Source organism: Lolium perenne, chromosome 6 (genome assembly GCF_019359855.2).
Source record: "Lolium perenne isolate Kyuss_39 chromosome 6, Kyuss_2.0, whole genome shotgun sequence".
NCBI lineage: Eukaryota > Viridiplantae > Streptophyta > Magnoliopsida > Poales > Poaceae > Lolium > Lolium perenne.
In genome coordinates this window covers 49,702,011-49,720,358 of record NC_067249.2, presented here as the reverse complement: position 1 = coordinate 49,720,358, position 18,348 = coordinate 49,702,011, and the positions used below count along the sequence as shown (strand labels likewise).

The window sequence follows — 18,348 nt, the reverse complement described above, 5'->3', positions numbered from 1 at the left end:
TGTTCTTGTACTTTCAAGTTTCCTTACTTAATATAATCCAGATATTTGTGCTCAAAAAAAAAAAAAGCTCCCCAAACCCCAACATATGCCCGCCGCGAATCCGAGCACCAAACCCGTCTCCGCGCCTGCTCCCGGACGCGCGTGGTGGCAGCGGATGCATCCGTTCTCTGACACTAGACTGCGTTGTGCTGCACCGCATCCTCACGACCGCAGCGGCGTGCCACCGCCGCCAGCGTCCCGCGCACGTCGCCATGGCCGCCATGGTACCGGTTCATTTTATAACATTTCCAGGCTACTCGCCGCGAGCTTATGGCCGGATCCCCACGCGCTAGGTCAACACCGTCAACACGGGAGTCTACAGACGGGCTGGAGGTCGAGGAGACAGCGCCGGTGCTAAGAGAGCTGGCGGCAGCGCTGGTACTAGGAGAGCCGAGCGGCCGTCGTTGGCTGGGGTAGTGGGAGCTGCCGACTGCCGACGGCAGCTTCTCGGACGCGCGAGAAACGTGAGACTCAGGAGAAGAGGGAGGCAAAAGGGAGGCAGCGAGCGGAGCAGCAACGCTAGCTAGACGGCGGCGGCGTGCGGCTGGGAGTGGCGACAGAGGTTGGTGGCGGCGCAGGGGAAGGAGAAGCGAGCGAAGCCTCGCATCCCTGGACAGTGCGTGTGCTCCTGTCGTGGGTCGGCTGTTAGCTGGGCTTCTGCTGGACCACCTAGGTTAAGCCTCTTGGCCGGCGCGTCCAGTGGGGGGTGGGCCCGTGCTGAGCTAGCTCGACTGGGCAAGAAGCTCAGCCCGTGCTCCCACTGCTTTGTGGTCTCTTTGGAATTTGCTTAGCTGATGCGGTTTACTGCTACGATTTACATTTCTCTTTGCTGCTAGCTAATGTTATTTGCAAATTTTGTTTTTTTTTACCTACAATTTCGGACATGTAACTCTTTGCCTGATACTCCTTCCTGTCTCACATAAAATAACTAAGAAAAGCATTCCAAATTGTTAACTGAAGGTTAAAAATTATTTAGTCAGAGAACAATACAGATGACCCATATATATTTAAAAATTATTGCGTCATATCGTAAATTTTCTAGAGACTAAACTATCCATTTGCACTAGAATAAGGATTACAATTTATTACGGAAGTCACGATTTGTACATATCCACCTCTTATTTGTCCGCACATGATCCCTTTCAATTTCCCAAAGCCGCCAAGCTTGCGGTCCATCACGGTTCAACGCATCCGCGGCTAGCGACCTCGCTATCTTCGTCAACCCGCCACTACTACCTAGCGCCCTATTCTTCGAGTACGAAGGTCCATCAGTACTAGCCAGTTCCTTTCCTCGAGTACGAAGGACCACCGGTATAGTGGGGCTCCCGGTGCAACGCACGGACACTTTTGCTAGTCTTACCCTAAGGAGAGCTCCGCTCCTGAAAATACGCGAAGTCCAAGAGTCTGGCTAAAAGGAAACATAACACATGGCGGCGCGGCGACGTAGCCTTTTAGGAGTTCGGCAGTGTCATACTCTGTGCATACACAACATGATAGCCCGAGAATCACAAAATTCCCAAACCCAAGCTCCCAAAGGATGATAGCCGCAAGTCGAGATGGAAGAAGCTAAGGCGAGTTCCGCCGGCCTGGAGGCTCTCGCCTTCCGTCTCACGGAGCGGCTCGCGGCCGACGCCGCAGCAGCAGGAAACGACAAAAACCTAGTCTTCTCGCCGCTGTCCATCTACGCCGCGCTCGCCCTGGCGGCCGCCGGAGCCCGCGGGCGCACGCTCGAAGAGCTGCTCGAGGTCCTCGGCGCGCCATCGCGGGACGAACTCGGCTGGCGGAGCGGGCCCTCATCGACAGGTCGCCGGCGGGCGGGCCGTCCGTCATGTTCGCGTGCGGCGTGTGGCACGATAAGACGAGGGAGCTCAAGCCCACCTACCGCGCCGCCGCCACCGAGTCATACATGGCCGAGATGCGCGCCGTCGACTTCCGCAGAAAGGTGTGTCCGGTGTACATCTATCCAGTGGCGGAGCTATGTGCATGTCGGGGGGGGGGGGGCACCGCCCCCAACTTTTGACCATTCTCTGAAGATTTTTTGGGATAGGCTTAAATGGGATTTTTAACCTTTTGCCCCCAAACTTAGAGATTTTACATTTCGCCCCCCCAGCACTTCTTGTGTAGCTCCGCCACTGCATCAATATGCATGCATTATTTGATTATTTCTGTCAATAAAACTTATACCTAACTCTTCTAGGTCCGACTACTAGTAATCACTACTACTATTAAAAGAGAGAGAGCGGCAGATCCAAATCATCTGGACCATCTAATCATCTCATTTAATGGTTCAGATTAGCGCTAAAACATGTGTTAGACGCTCCCGTCCTAAATCAAACTGCCATTTATCCCAAACGAAGACACCGCCCTGCACGACCTGCAACCGACGTGATTTCGGCGCCGCCGCACCGCAGGCGTCGGACCGCATCCCACATAACCGACCTCCGCGTCACCCGCCGCCGCGCGCACTTCCCTTGCCGACACCCCCCTGCCCGACGGGATTTGGGCTGCACGCCGCCGACCAGTCAATGCCGCCGCCCGTCGACCAGCCTACCACGGCTTGCCCGACGGGATTTGGGCAGGGCTGGATGCCGTAGCATCCACTGCATCTGCAGTCTGCCGCACTGCAGTTCATCTGCACCGAGCTCAACCGCGCCCAGCTCCTCCAAAATCAGCCCGTCCGTGCCCTCCTTCTCCAATCCTTGAAGTTATTTGTTTATTTCCTTGCCCCAGTTGATAAATAAAGCCAATGCATCTAGATCTCCATCGGGGAAGCATATCTCTTATAGACTTAACCAAAAACGCTGGAGATATAACTCGGGATCATAAACTGCAGAGTGGTACAAATGATTCCAAATCAAATATTACTAATGTGGACGAACCTCAACTACCTGCATCTTCCTCTATTTTTTGAACTCTGCATCTTCTTTGATGGCTGTGTGTCACTCCTCTGAACCACATTACCAACACACGGGATATGATAATTTCATTTACACGAATCCTGTTATATTGAATAACCTCTTGGCACTTGCTAATGATAACTATGATACATCTTCTTTGCCAGGTGCAGCATTTGGGGCTGCAAATCTTCTCAGTAATGATGCTCATATGCCACCAACTGAGCTAGCAGGGATCTGAACATAATGGAGAAGGTTGGTATGCATGACTTAATGATCTGTTTCATTTCTCTAAACCCCGGCCTTACAAAACAACAACTTTAATTTATTATGTTTCTTATTCGCAATAAATAAATATATTATTATGCTCTTGCTGCCTGTTATACCTGTGGTTCTTTGTGTCGATTCTACACCAAAATGTGATACTCCATAAGTCTATATAAGGTGAGCTACTAATTAGGTTGTGTGCAACAGAACAGAGTCCGATGGGATCAGGGGAGCCTTGTTTTCTACACCATAATACTATTCCTGCAATCACGTAGACACATTTGCTTCCGCTTGATATGTTTAAGAGGCTCGCATTTCTTTGTGTTGTGAAGTTTACCTTAACCCACTCTTGATACATAAAACAAGCTGGGTAGCAAATTTATTCAAATTCATAACTATTGAGAAGTGAAGACATCTAGAAGGAGAAACAAAATGATGAAGAGCTCCCGGTTCCCATTTAAAAAGCTAAATAAAATCTGGCATCTACAACAAGATCTATCAGCTTTGAATGCAACATACACAACCTTTATACTTCCAGGAGCAGCAACAATAATTCATAGCGTTTTTTTCCAAGGTACATCAAACCCCCAAAAATATATACTAAGCTTATATCCTTTTAGGCATGTGTTGTTATTGTTGAACTGTTGATAAGTGTACCATTAACTTTTACAATGACAGCATTGTTCTGCCATAAGGAAAGACCTCCATTGAGCAAATTAATTATTTTGTTTTTCTGTATTACGTTTCAGAACCTTGAAGCTAAAATACAGTTCGGTCCGTTTTACACGCAAACAAAAAAATACAGTTCAAATGAGAAGAAACGTACCAACCATGGAGAGCTAGACATGCGATACAGGCTATATAGGTAGCTGCTTCTGCAAAGTGCAAGTATGGAACCACTGTTTCATGCTCCCAACAGTTTATGTTCATGTTTCCTACAATTTGTATCTTCAGATCTCACTCACTTCATGCCAAGGCATAATTAATTATATTCGTGTTATCTCTGCCAAGAAAAGTTGCATTTATAATATTTCTGCCACTTCTTCGCGATGCTATTGCTCATGTTATAGAATTGATTACACAAATTATTTCCACTGTCCGACATAGAACATGTGGTATTTTTTTCTTAATGGAAAAAGGTGGTGTTCTTTTCTTTTCATTTTTGAACGGGAACATGAGAAACATATCAATGCATCGATATGCTCCTAGATTCATTATACAGAATTCTAAGTTGCAATGAGTAAGTTCTATACAAGAATACAAATTTACTTAAAAGGTATTTTTGTATTTATTCAGCTGTTGTACCATTCATTTTGTTCCTCATTGTGTTCTTAATTTTCAGGAAAAGGAATTAACACTTTTTACCACTCAGGGTGTATGTGCACAACCCACATTGTTTGCAGGTCAGAGCACGAGCAACATTCCATGGGAATTTGTATCGAGATGTCTTATGCAACTACACTTTTTATTTATATTGATACTACTTTCAGAAATGTTTCAATAGACCAAACTTAATAATCTGTTTGGCGTTGCATCCATTTTTCGAGTGGCTGGCTGTGTGATGTCCAACAGAATTTGTTCCCCTGAGTGTCAAACAATGTCTGAACATGATTTCAAACAACTAAAGAGGGTGAAATTCTATTGAATTCATGGTGATCTCCTGATCCTTTTTTACATGTACTAATAACTTACAATTGTTTGTAAACATAATGAAACTTAAATATGAAAATTTCAATTGAGTTATGTGTATTAGTCGACACGTGCATTGCACGTGCTCCATTACTAGTAATGGGAAAAATTATCTAGGTTTTCAAGGTAAATAATAATATCATTATGGTTCTTGACAATATTTATCTAGGCTTCAAAAAGATTGAAGAAGTTACAGTAGCTCGTATCATGTTATCTCCGACTTCTAGCAACTTGTATATAAGAATGTAGGAGTAGAAGATAATGGTCAAACAATATTTATCCATCATTTTGCAGATTCTTATTTTACGTAGGACTTCTATTGTCACCGAAGCAATTAGTAAATTAGCAGAATCTAGAGTTATCTTTTCTTTAAGTTTATTAGTTCTAGATTGCCCGGTAATTAAATTAGTTCTAAATCAACTATTTCTACCATTAGATTTTCATTGTGATTCTTGCATATGAGAATTTATTACATATAAGTGTATGATGTCATTTTTTCCCGGTTACACATGAATTACACATGTACCTAGGTGGTTTCATCTAACCTAGCTAGAATTAAGTTAATTGCTGATCGACTGAAAACTAGAGACATCCTTGATATATAATTTCAAAAGAACTTTTCACAAAATCACAACTATTACAAACCATGACTAAGTGATGTTTTCCAAAAAAAAAAAACCCAACTTTTGGGGTTAATTGTTTCATAGAATGTTATTCTGTGATTTTGTCGATTTGACACACTAGTGGAGAAGAGGCCTTTGGTCCCAAGCAAATGTCCCAGTGCTGAACCAAACCGGGTCCAATGGGGGCATTGGTCCCGGTTCGTTTCTGCCCAGGACGACCCCACCCGCTGGCGCCTGTCCTGTAGTGGCCTTTGGACCCGGTTTGTATTACAAACCGGGACTAAAGGGTCCACCGCAGGGCGCCGCAGGCCGTGTCAGTCGTGGGGAACCCTTTAGTCCCGGTTTGTAATACAAACCGGGTCCAAAGGCCCCGCCTCTGGCTATATAACCTTGCCCCTGCCCAAGTGTGAGCCACACTTGGCCATTTTTTCACTATCTTCACAAGAGGGGTGTATTGCTCTCCTCTCTTCTTCACATGCACAAGAGGTGTTCGATGAAATGCTTAAGAGGATTTGCCACTTGAGTTTACACAAATCAAGCCACACTTAACTTGCTTTTTTCTTCTTCATCGAGGTTAACAACTTTATCCTTTTCATCTGCAATTGATAAAATGCATGTGTATATATACATCGTGATGTTCTGTAATGGTTTTGATCAGCTTAATTATATCATGCAGATGAATCGGCAATGGATGTACATTGACCGACGGTTTGACGAGTTCACTGCGGGCCTGGATAATTTTATGGCCGTGGCGGAGGCAAACAAACATGGTGGCTTCATGTATTGTCCATGTGTGGACTGCAAGAATACCGTAAATTACGCTCACTCGAGTCTCATTCACAGCCACCTTCTGCGATCCGGTTTCATGCCCAGTTACTATTGTTGGACCAAGCACGGAGAAAGAGGGGTTATGATGGAAGACAATGACGAAGAGGAAGAGGATGATGACGGTTATCCCAATTTCCCTGAATACGATGATACTGCAGAAGGCAATGAAGACAATGAAGTAGAAGATCAAGAGGCACCAGATGAGCCTGCTGATGATGATCTTGGCCCGGCCATTGCTGATGCAAGGAGAGAATGTGAAACTGAAAAGGAAAGGTTGGCCTTCGACAAGATGATAGAAGATCACAACAAATTGTTATACCCAACTTGCGAAGATGGCCATAAAAAGCTAGGCAACACACTGGAATTGTTGCAATGGAAGGCAGAGAACGGTGTCACTGACTCAGGATTTGGAAAGTTGCTGACAATAATTAAGAGGAAGCTTCCAAGGGGTAACGAATTGCCCGCCAGTACGTACGAAGCGAAGAAGATTGTCTGCCCTCTAGGATTAGATGTGCAAAAGATACATGCATGCATTAATGACTACATCCTCTACCGCGATGAGTACGAGAATTTGGATGCATGTCCGGTGTGCACTGCATTGCGGTATAAGATCAGACGAGATGACCCTGGTGATGTTGAGGGCGAGCGCCCCAGGAAGAGGGTTCCTGCCAAGGTTATGTGGTATGCTCCTATAATACCACGGCTGAAACGCTTGTTCAGAAATAAAGAGCATGCTAGGTTGTTGCGATGGCACAAAGAAGACCGTAAGAAAGACGTGATGTTGAGGCACCCTGCTGATGGCTCCCAATGGAGAAAAATCGATAGAGAGTTCCCAAACTTTGCACAGGATGCAAGGAACTTACGGTTTGGTCTAAGTACAGATGGCATGAATCCTTTTGGAGAGCAGAACTGCAGCCATAGCACCTGGCCTGTGACTCTTTGTATATATAACCTTCCTCCTTGGTTGTGCATGAAGCGGAAGTTCATTATGATGCCAGTGCTCATACAAGGCCCGAAGCAACCCGGGAACGACATTGATGTGTACCTGAAGCCATTAGTTGAAGAACTTCTACAGTTGTGGTCTCTAGCAGGTGTAGGTGTGTTTGACGAGCACAAGCAGTAGGAATTTTATCGAAGATCGCTGCTTTTCGTAACCATCAATGACTGGCCTGCTCTTGGTAACATTTCAGACGAGTCAAACAAGGGATACAATGCATGCACGCACTTTGTTTACATGAGCTCGAAGGTGATTATTTGGAAAAATGTAAGAAGGTCGTGTACAGGGCATCGTCGATTTCTTAGGCTTACCCATCCCGTAAGAAAGAAAGGCAAGCATTACAACGGTGAGGCTGATCACCGGAGGAAGCCTCTCCATCGTGATGGTGTTGATATATTTGGTATGGTCAAGGATCTAGATGTAATATTTGGAAAGGGTCCTGGCGGACGGTCTGTTCCGAATGACGATGCCGGACACACGCCCATGTGGAAGAAGAAATCTATATTTTGGGATCTATCCTATTGGGAAGTCTTAGAGGTCCGCTCTTCAATCGATGTGATGCACGTGACGAAAAATCTTTGCGTGAACCTGCTAGGCTTTCTGGGCGTGTACGGGAAGACAAAAGATACACCAGAAGCACAGGAGGACCAGCAACGTAGGAAAGACCCCAAAAAACTGCATGAGAGAGTTAAAGGACGTCATTACTCCAGCTACGCTCTTACAAAAGCAGAGAAGGAAATATTTTTTGAATGTCTGAGCAGTATCAAGGTCCCGTCTGGCTTCTCCTCCAATATAAAGGGAATAATAAATATGGAGAAGAAAACATTCCAGAACCTGAAGTCTCATGACTGTCACGTGATAATGACACAGTTGCTTCCGATTGCATTGAGAGGGCTTCTACCGGAAAATGTTCGACTGCCCATTGTGAAGCTATGTGCATTCCTCAATGCAATTTCTCAGAAGGTAATAAATCCAGAAATTCTACCGAGGTTGCAGAATGATGTGGTCCAATGTCTCGTTAGTTTTGAGCTGGTGTTCCCACCATCCTTCTTCAATATTATGACACATCTCCTCGTTCACCTGGTCGATGAGATTTGCATTCTCGGTCCTGTGTTTCTACACAATATGTTCCCCTTCGAGAGGTTCATGGGAGTCTTAAAGAAATATGTTCATAACCGTGCTAGGCCAGAAGGAAGCATCTCCAAGGGCTATGGAACAGAGGAGGTCATTGAATTCTGTGTTGACTTTATTCCTGACCTTAAGCCGATTGGTGTTCCTGAATCGCGGCATGAAGGGAGACTAAGTGGAAAAGGCACGCTAGGAAGGAAATCAATGATATGTAGGGACGGGATTTCTTTGACTCAAGCACACTACACAGTTCTACAAAGTTCCACCTTGGTGGCTCCGTATATCGGTGACCACAAGAACTTTCTACGCTCCCAGAACCCGGGGCAGTCGAACGATTGGATTAGACGTGAACACATGTCGACTTTCGGCGGTTGGTTGCAAAAACATCTCCTGAATAACAAAGATATTGAAGATCAGTTGTACTTGCTGGCCCAGACACCATCTTCGACTGTAGTGACTTTCCAAGGGTACGAGATAAATGGGAATACATTTTACACGATCGCCCAAGATAAAAAGAGCACCAACCAAAACAGTGGTGTCCGGTTTGATGCAATAATGAATGAAGGCCCAAATGACACATATTATGGTTACATAGAGGATATATGGGAACTTGACTATGGACCTTCTTTTAAGGTCCCTTTGTTTAGGTGCAAATGGGTCAACAAAACAGGAGGCGGGGTTCAGGTAGACAAGTTGTATGGAATGACAACAGTGGATCTCAACAATCTTGGGTATAGAGACGAACCATTCGTCCTAGCCAAGGATGTGGCCCAGGTTTTCTATGTGAAGGATATGTCTACCAAACCAAGAAAAAAGAAACATAAGGAAACAAATACATCAAACGATGAGCCAAAGCGCCACATAGTTCTTTCTGGAAAAAGAAACATCGTGGGAGTGGAGGACAAGACAGACATGTCAGAAGATTATAATCAGTTTGATGAAATTCCACCCTTCAGAGTGAACATTGATCCAAGCATCAAGTTAAATGATGAAGATGCTTCATGGTTACGGCCGAAGAAGATTAATTAAATGATGAAGATGCTCCATCATCAAGTTAATTGAAGAATGTTCATGGCAAAATGAGTATCTCAAGATGGCAATCAATTTCCCATTTATTTTTGTGTAATCATGTAACTGTATGTAAGATATTAAAAGTGGAGATGCGCCACGGGAGATTTCCCAACCCTTTCCCCAACACTGTTAGATGAGATGTAGTCGTTCAGGGGCTTGCAGGAAAAAATTCCAAGGCGCAGTTTCTGAAGATGTCGTAGGGCGTGTGCACCAACGACATCTTCGAGAAACTGCGCCACGGGAGATTTCCCAACCCTTTCCCCAACACTGTTAGATGAGATGTAGTCGTTTAGGGGCTTGCAGGGAAAAATTCCGAGGAGCAGCTTCCGAAGATGTCGTAGGGCGTGTGCACCAACGACATCTTCGAGAAGCTGCGCCACGGGAGATTTCCCAACCCTTCCCTTCATCCATGGGAATGAAACTCTTCTTGGCTTGTTGATCTGCTTGGCAAGGCGTATCGATGCTCCTTTTATAGGCACGGCACCTCTTCTACTTTGTCTTGTTCCTTCGACAGGGCGTCGTGCGCTACATGCTTTATCTCATCGAGCAGTGCGTCCACCCATGCGTTCTTATCCTGCCGACATCTTTAGTCCCGGTTGTACCCACCAGCCGGGACAAAAGATTACCCACACGTCCTTATCCCACCGACAGTTTTGTTAGATGACACAAAAAAGGATCTTTAGTCCCGGTTGTACCCACCAGCCGGGACTAAAGGTTACCCACACGTCCTTATCCCACCGACAGTTTTAGGCGCCACTGCGTTCCCGCCTATTTTTCTTCCCGTGCTTTCCACTGCTTCCCGCCTCCGTCCTCCCACCATTTTTTCACTATATATATGTTGGCTTGGCCTCCATTTACATATCACATCTAGACTCATATCTGCAAACCTCATCACCAGGTCACATGGCTTCCATCGTATCTCTAACCCTCCGGGAGGCGGAGGCGCTTTGCGCGTCGAACTACCCCTGCCCGCCGGGCTACCGCGTCCCTACCGGCTGGTTGCTGAGCGTCGGAGGGGTACCGGTCCCTCCTGTCCCTCTAGGTGTGGCGCGCGAGATGGCCATCACGAACCACTACTACTTCGAGCTCACGCCAGAGCAGCGGAGGAATCCCCAGTGGCATCCCGACTACAGCCCGACTTGGGAAAGCTTCTTCATCAATCGGCGTGAGAGGGCGCTCGCCAGGCACGAGGAGGGCGGCCCGCCTCCTTCGAACTTCAACGAGGCCGGCCGTCGGCTGTGGTGGCGCGACCGGACTCTCCAGGGCGTCATGGCCCACCGTGGCCCCCGCCTGCGCTACCCTCAGTCCCAGCCCACGCGTGCTCTCCCGCCGAGGTTTGACTACCGCGACCCCGATGCCAGCGACGATGATGACGGCGACTACGACGACTACAGTGGCGAGTACTATAGGGCTAGGCACAAGTATGACTGAATGACTCGAACAGTCGAATCTAGCCATGTATCTTAATTAATTTTCAGTTGAGCTAGGCACGAGTACTATAGGGCTAGGCACGAGTACTATCTGGCCATGTATCTTAATTAATTTTCAGTTGAGTTCTGTACTTTAATTCCACATGTAATCTGGCGGGAAACTTTTCTCATCATCAGCGTCTGCCACAACGACTTTATTGAAAATACAATTAAAATAGATAAACAACTAGTCTAGTCAATCTACTCGTCGTCGGAGGTTGTCTCGGTCCAAATGTCGTCCCACCGAGGGTCGTTGTCGGCCCAAGTTGTATTCGGGTTGTCGAGCTCGAACACGGCGACGGCCCGACGGTGGCGCCTGTTGGACCTGCGTTGTGCCCGGAGGTCAGCGAAGAATGCGGCGGTGTTGTCGACGTCGTTGGGGAACTGCGCCCTCCACTGGCGCATCAACTCCTCGTCGTGCTCGGTGATTGCGATCCAGCGCTGCACCTGGCGGTGGCGGCGACGGTCCTCGTCGTCGACGAGGCACGACGTCGGCGCGAGGAACTCCGCCTCCTCTAGCGATTCGACGTCTGGGAAGTTCATGTCGCACTGTGGCCGCCGAAATCGCCATGCGGCCGCGTCGTAAGCGCGCGCCGCCAGCTCCGGGGTGTTGTACGTGCCGAGGGTGAGCCGGAAGCCACCGGCGCGCATCTCGGCGTAGAACCTACCGTTCGGACGCGCTCGGACGCCACGGAAGCCGGACGAGCCGCGACGGCGCGGCGGCATCCCGGCGACGAATGAACGGAGGCGACGGCGACGTGTGGTTCCGCGCGCACGCGGCGCTTTATAGCACAGCGACGCGGTAAGTTCCGCGACAGGTGGCGCGGGGAAGCGGCGCGGCGTGGCACGTGGAAGCGGCGGCGACAGGTGGCGTGGGGAAGCGGCGGGGCGTGGCACGTGGAAGCGGGATCTACACGTCGCACGGTGGTGGCGGCGGGGCGAGGCACGTGGAAGCGGCGGCGACACGTGGCACGGGGAAGGGACACGTGTGGCGGTGGCGGTGGTGGCCAGTACATGGCGGTGGCGGTGGTGGGCAGTACACGGCGGTGGCCCGTACATGGCGGTGACGGTGGTGGCCAGGCGGTGGCGGTGGCGACGGTGGCCTGTACATGGCGGTGGCGGTGGTGGGCAGTACACGGCGGTGGCCCGTACATGGCGGTGACGGTGGTGGCCAGGCGGTGGCGGTGGCGATGGTGGCCTGTACATGGCGGTGGCGGTGGTGGGCAGTACACGGCGGTGGCCCGAACATGGCGGTGACGGTGGTGGCCAGGCGGTGGCGGTGGCGACGGTGGCCAGTACACGGCGGTGGCGACGGTGGCCAGTACACGGCGGTGGCGACGGTGGCATGTACATGGCGGTGGCGGTGGTGGGCAGTACACGGCGGTGGCCCGTACATGGCGGTGACGATGGTGGCCAGGCGGTGGCGGTGGCGACGGTGGCCAGTACACGGCGGTGGCGACGGTGGCCTGTACATGCATGGCGGTGGCGGCGGTGGACACGTGTGGCAGTGCGGTGGCTTTTTTTTTCATTTGAAATAAGGCGGGAATGAAACTTTTTTAAAAAAGTGGCCATTGGACCCGGTTTGTATTACAAACCGGGACTAAAGGCCTTTTTTGCGCGCGCAGCGAAAACGCAGCAAAAATGGCCTTTTGTCCCGGTTTGTATTACAAACCGGGACCAAAGGGGGCCAACCGGGACCAAAGGGGGGGTATAAGTGCAACCGCTTCGTCTCCGCGGAGATCAATCCCACGGAGACGAAGCCGCAGACTGTGACGAAGCCGCCAGCTGCTGCTCCGCCGCGCGCCCACGCGCCGCCGCCGCCCAACTCCCGCGCCCGCGCCGTAGACACCGCCGTTCGCCGCCACCGACGCCGTCCTCCGCCGCCGCCGACGCCACCTCCCCCTCCTGCCGCGCGCGCGCGCTTCGGCCTCGTCCGCATCGCCCGCCGACGCCCGCCGCCCGGTGCCGCTGTCGGTGCCCTCCGCCGCCGCCCGTCGCCTTCCTCTCCACCGCGCTGCCGTCGCCGCCCGCGCCCGTCGCCTTCCTCTCCACCGCGCCGCCGTCGACGTCCTCGATCTCCGCCGGCGCCAAGCAAGGTGAGCCCCCGGCCACACCCTTTTTTTTTAGTTTTTTAGATTGTTAGATTATTTTTAGTATTAGAAATTGTTAGATTTTTAGATTTTTAGAAATTTTGGATTATTGTTAGTATTAGAAATTGTTAGATTTTTAGAAATTGTTAGATTATTGTTAGTATTAGGTGTGTTAGTAAAATTAGTTAATGTGTTAGGTGTTAGTAAAATTAGTGTGTTAGTAAAATTAGTTAATGTGTTAGGTGTTAGTAAAATTAGTTAGTGTGTTAGTAAAATTAGTTAGTGTGTTAGTAAAATTAGTGTTAGTAAAATTATTTAGAGAAAAGTTAGAAAATTAGTTAGTTAGTGTTAGTAAAATTAGTTAGAAAAAAGTTAGTAAAATTAGTTAGAAAAAAGTTAGAAAAGTTACAAAATAGATTCATTTGTGTCGGCGCCGCCCCCCGCGCGCGCCGACGACTTAGACCGTGGCGGTGCCGAGTCCGTAGCGATGCCGCCGCGACATAGACTTAGGGTCGCGAAATAGAGAAAGAGCGAGCGAGGAGGAGCGCCGAGTCCGTGGCGGTGCCGGTACTGCCGGCGCCCCTGCCGACGCCCCCATAACAGGGTCATTCAATTCCCGCTACCGCTCCTGCTGTCGTTCCCGACCCCCGATCCGGATCGATCGATCCGGGGTCGTGGAACGCGGCGTTAGTACAAAAGTAGTGAAGTTTTTTATTTAGCACAATATCATGTTTTTTATTTATATTAGTACATATATGATTTGTTTTCGTAGCTACGATGCCGCGACAACCGCCGCGCCGTGGTCTGACTCTTCTAGAGGAGATGGAGCAGATGGGGGAGGTCCGGGACTGGGCTCCGCCGGGGTGGCACTGGGAGGTCTTAGCTTCCGGGTCGCGCACCTTGGTGCGGAATCCGGGTCCCGTTGTCGACCCGGATATTCTTTGGTGGAGGTCTTATGGGCCACAGTCGTTTCAGAGGGAGCCGGCCCCGCCGGAGGAGGTAGCTCAGCGCATTGAAGCGGAGGACCAGCACGTTCGCCGTTACATGTACGCGTTAGACAACATGTATAGGACCGGATGGAGCGTTATGCCGGGATCTCATGTTAGTTATGCTCCCGTTGTTGTTCCGTGGCTTTGGGGGTACACCCAGCGCGGCTCAGGACCCGGTCGGGCGCCCTCTAGGACCCGGTCTGCGCGATTGAGTGGTTGTAGTAGTGATTGATATGTATTAGGGTTAAATAAACATGAACCCGATCTATGTATGCATGTATCTGCAGTATCTGCTTTCAGCACTATATTATCGATCCTTAGTTAAGAACTACATATGTAACTCCATTTTCAGTTTTCTGCATTATCCTTAATTTGATCATATGATGGTTCCTATGTATAGCTTGCAGGTCGTTGTAGAAAGCATGGACAGAGATGTAAAAATTCAAGAAAATTTCATGGAGGAACTCATAGCAAACGGTACTCTGGATGATCGCGACGACGACGTTATTCCAGATGATGGTGGTGACGATGTCACCGCAACTTATTTGAATGACTCCGGTGAGGGAGCGGAGAATATTGAGGAAGAAGATCCTAGTGGCGCCGGTGAGGAACAAGATCATCATAATGGCTCCCGAACTGTAGTTATCACCGAGGTATATAAATTAATTAAGCCGCTGTTGATCGACTAGATGCATTAACTAATTAAATTGTACTGACTATGAATTATTTCTTTTTTAGCCCTCCGGATCGAGCACTTCTTCTGTAAAGTCGAGGAAGCGAGGCCCGGCCAAAAAGTTGGATGACGGTGTTAGGCACGACATCACCCACATCGAAAAGGATGGTAAACCGATTGCTCCAGAGAAAGGTGCAAATGCATTTATAGCTCAATGCAGAGTGCTTGTTAGGGACCACGTCCCGATCACCGTTCGAGAATGGCACAAGCCGAAGGGACTAGTGCTGTCTGCAGAGGAAGAAGCTCAAGGTCTTTATATCGATGATGTAGCCAAAAACAGCATTATGAACAAGCTCATGTCACATTTCAACATAGTACCCGAAGAGGGGGGTGACGCTGAAAAGGCCAAGATGGAGCAGGCCCTCCGCGAGTTTGGCAAGAAGAAGATGGCCGAACTATTCAAGCACCACAAGAAAAGATTGCGCCGCCTTATCAAGGTAAAGAAGACTCCGGACAGTGAGAAGGTAAAAAATCACTGGGACGAATTCGTGAAGTACAGCACGGAGTCAGAAGAATTTAAGAGAAGGTCGGAAATAAATAAGGCACATGCTGCGTTGAAGCTATATCACCAAATTCTGGGTCCAGGTGGATACAAGGCTAACCGTCCTAAGTGGCAGGCAGCTGAGGCGGAACTGACCAGTAAAGGGATCAGATTAGGGACACACGGTTGGATCGAACGGTGCAAGGAGTGGTTCTACGGGATTGGGGGAACGTTGGATCCAGAAACAGGGAAGTGCATCTATAAGAAAGCTCATCTGAAGGTTCCCATTGATGCCCTGGAAAGAGCACATAGGGACGTGGAGGTGGGGTTGTTCCAGCCCGAAAGAGAGAACGATGAGCTGACACGCGCCCTTGGGAACAAAGAACACGCCGGACGAACACGAGGCACAGAAGGCTCCGTTCCGTGGAAGTATGGCTTTCCTGCGGAAAGGAAGAGATTTCCTGATAAAAGCCATGAGAGGAGGAAGGCAAGGGAAACAGACCGCCTGGCTAACTTAGAGGAGGGTATGAGCACCATGAAAGCCCAATTAACCATGGTAACCCAAGTACTTACATCTCAGATGGCTCGGGGGCAGGCTGTAGATCCTGCATTGCTCAATGCCCTCGCCCCGCTGCAATCTCAACCACACCGGAAAAGCAGCGTGGCTTCCTCTCAGCAGGTGGATAATGATGATGATGATGACCAGGTGGTCGAGCCTCCTCGCTACCCCCCCCCCCTGGATGATCTCACTGAGAGCCGTCCTTGTGAGCTGCATGTTAAAGTTTTCAACCTATCCTTCAAGGCGGCGGTCGGCATCCTCTTACCTACAAGGTCTTACCATTGCCGTCCGGTCCAAGACGACTTTCTTTGTTGTGATGGTGGATGAAGTGTTGAGAGATTATGAGGGGTTGGTGCTTGAGCACCCTGCAGGTGAATATGGGGAAATCAAAGAACTGGGAGAAGCCCGTAGAACCACCGTGCAATGTCGGAAGGAGAACATTGTGTTTCCAGGTGAGAAGCCAACAAGCAGGCCACCTCCGCCTCCTCCGCCACCTGTGCAGTCTCCTCCGCGTGATGATTCTCCTCTGCGCGATGATGATTCCCCTATCCATGACCAGTCTACTCCGCATGAAAATACTCCGCCGCCTCCTCCTCCTCGTCAGGAGACTCCGCCGCCTCCACCTAAGCAAAAGAGGAAGCGGTCCGCGGCACCTCCTACAGCTCCGAAGAGATCATCAACTCCAATGAGGGCACAGACTCCAGAGTTGTTACCACATGAGCAGACTGAAGAGCAAAAGGCGTTTCTTGCGCCGAGGAAGATGTTTATTCCACCGCAGACAGTGAAGCACTTTGCCGAGACGAGAATGAAGAGACCTGAGCTGAGAGCTGATTATGACCGCTCTCTTGGACAGTCCTCTAGAGCGAGCAAAGAAGCAAAAAAAGTCGCCCAGCTTGGACAGCAGGACATTCAGGCCGTACCCCACTTCATCGTGGAGCCCTATCATGATCCAGAGACGGCATCGATGATCGAACGGGCGGCTAGAGCTCAGGGAGCATCAGTTGAGTACGAAGATTACTATCCAACGGCTCAAGTGGTAAACAAGTATAGATACGGATCTGATCTCGTCAAACCTGGCGAGCTCGCGCGTCTAGGGACTCAGATGCGGAGGTTGCATGAATGGTACCTGAAAGCCTGTCGAAGAGGTGATGTCTACCTCACGGTGTATCTTAGAGATGAGCATTACTTCCGGGGGAAAGACGAGATAAACCTTGAGTTAGAAGAACTGTTTCAGTTATTCAATCAAGACGCCCTCGACAAAGCTGTCATCAGTTGCTACTGCCTGTAAGTGATTTATTTGTGTAATTAAGTTTGTAGCTCATTCATTTGCACTAACAATTATCCTCATTATATTCTTTGTGTACGATATACATTTAATTATGCAGAATGAAGAAGCTGGAATACAAAAGAGGCAAGCTCCTACCGCTGGGGTTCATAGACCCAAACACAGTTCATGAAGTTACGGTTCGAGACTTCGCCAAGGACACAGAGGACAACATCGTAATGTTTTTAGAGAAGCAAGCAGACAAAGAGGATATATTCTTTCCCTACAACTTCAAGTGAGTGTTATATATAACATACATTATGCTTGTGCACCTTCCACTTTATTCTCGTAATCATTGAGCTATGCTTGTGCAGTTTCCACTTTATTCTCCTAATCATTGATCTTCACCTTGGAGTCGTAAAAGTCATGGACTCGAAACATAAAGAACATGCGGAATGGGCGGACATGGCTGCCATCCTCCAGAGGTAGTTTCAATCAATTTCGTATTGGCATCTTCATCTGCTCTAATTCGAAGATATCATCAACTAATCAATTACTCATTTACTCATTATTTTTTGCCGGGCAGGGCTTGGAAACGGTTCATCAATACTATTCAGGGTAAATGGAAACCGGAGCTTACATTTGAAGATTACCCTGTAAGTAGTACTATATATATAGCTATGTCCGTGAAACTTTATATATGATATTTACTTTCAATACGATGTTTGATTATTAGTTTGATCGAACTATTTTTTCGTAAAGTGTATGAGGCAGGAACAAGGGAATAACTTATGTGGATACTACGTCTGCACCTTCATGCGTGACATGGCCTGTCCCAAGGGTGGGGATGCCCGTATACACCACACTCGTGTACGATAACAAAATTTCACAATTAATCTTAATTAGTACCATCTATTGTATTGAGTTCCATTCATATATTGATCTCCTTTTTTAAATATAGATGACACACCTGCGGGACACTCTCATAACAGCGGATCAAATAAAAGCAATTCAAGAGGAAATCGCGGGATTCTTTATTACCGAGGCCCTTACCCCAGGTGGAGAGCACTATCGGCAGATCGTGATGGCGGAGGATATTCGTCGAGGAGATGTTGTATTGTAAATATGCATGCATTACGTGTACTGTGTTGACTATGTCGTGTACTGTTGACGATGTCTATATATATTCATGACGATTTTTTGTGGTTTCTTGAATGATATATATGC

At 48.6% G+C, this 18,348-nt stretch overlaps 1 pseudogene; it reads left to right on the top strand.

Moving 5' to 3' along the window:
- Positions 1–1,590: 1,590 nt before the first annotated feature.
- Positions 1,591–18,348, top strand: part of LOC127307917 (putative serpin-Z5) — a 47,814-nt pseudogene continuing 31,056 nt past the window's right edge.